The sequence below is a fragment of the Capsicum annuum genome, chromosome 10 (genome assembly GCF_002878395.1).
Source record: "Capsicum annuum cultivar UCD-10X-F1 chromosome 10, UCD10Xv1.1, whole genome shotgun sequence".
Lineage (NCBI taxonomy): Eukaryota > Viridiplantae > Streptophyta > Magnoliopsida > Solanales > Solanaceae > Capsicum > Capsicum annuum.
In genome coordinates, this window is record NC_061120.1 from 141,011,413 (window position 1) to 141,013,045 (window position 1,633).

Here is a 1,633-nt window from a genome sequence, read left to right on the forward strand (position 1 = left end):
AAGAATAAAGAAGAATAGTAGATGAAATAGAGAGAGTGGTTCTTATTTCTTCTCTCGAGGGATGAAAGATCATCAGATTGTAAATACAATGAACAAAATCCCTCTATTTATAGGGGAAATTTACTCATAGTCTGAGTAAAAGACGGACGCTTCAAATCCTAATAGATATCAAAATAGATCTTAATAGATTTTGATAGACATTCACTATAATGTAAATACATTTATAACACTCCCCTTGAATGCCTAATTGGTAGATAATGTGCCTCGTTAAAACCTTACTAGAAAAAACCCAGTAGGAAAAAAAATCTAGTGAAGAAAAAAGAGTACACATCTCTAATAATACGCATTTCGGCTGCCTCATCAAAAACCTTACAAGGAAAACCCAGTGGGACAAAACCTCGTAAGGGAAAAAGAGTACAACGCGTATTAACTCCCCCTAATGAGAACATCCTTGACCTTTCCATCTCGATCTTGTACAACATCTTCTTGAAAGTTGCAATTGGAGAAGATTTGGTGAATAAATCAATCACATTGTCAGTCGAACGAATCTGTTGCACGTTAATATCATCATTCTTTTGTAGCTCATGTATGTAGAAAAATTTTGGCAAAATGTGCTTCGTTCTATCTCTATTTATGAATCCTCCCTTAAGATGTGTTATGTATACTGAATTATCTTTGTATAAAATTGTGGGTAGATTATCATATTTCATACCACATTTTTCTCGAATGAGATGTATCATGGACCTCAACCATACATATTCTCGGCTTGCTTCATGAATAGCTATTATCTCAACATGATTTGATGAAGTGGCTACGATAGACTGCTTTGTATATCTCCAAGATATGACAGTACCACCATATATGAATACATAGTCTATTTGAGACCGAGCTTTATGCGGGTCAGATAAGTATCCAGCATTAGCATGACCAATAAGATCGGGACTGCAATCTTTAGCATAAAACAAGCTCATGTGTTTTATCCCATTTTGATGACTCATTGTAGGAGCAGAAATATACCTTGCTAACAAATTGATTGAAAAGGCTATAGGCCTTGTAGAAATTGCAAGGTATATGAGTGCATCAATTGCACTAAGATATAGTACTTCATAACCAATCCAATTCGATATATTTTGAATTTCAGTAAATAATCCATTGCTTTAAAAACTCTCCAAGAGTTCCAATGATGTCCAAACAATAAGCTTATACAATATAAGGATTATAAATAAGTTTCCCAGAAATTTTTATATGCTTCAAGCAGTTTGAATCCTTAAAAGTTGTCACATAAGTTTTGTCAAGTGACAATATTCAACATTTCATGAGTGACATCTTCAAGTGTCTGGACTGCAAATCAAATAAGTTTTACGCTTACCAAAATGCATCCTTTCATGTCACTTGATAAATATTTCTATGTCAGCATGCTTAAATAAACGTAAAATTCAGATCCTCGTAATCTTTCATAATATTGCGTCAATATTGTGTCAAAGATATTGATGATATATCATTTTGTATCGGTTCATAATGCGACATAACATTTGAGATCTCATCACTTCATTATTTTCAGGTACATGAACCTCTCATAAGGTTTTATGAAGTGGTATGTCGTAGGCTCTTCAAGAGCTCATTGCTTTCTTAT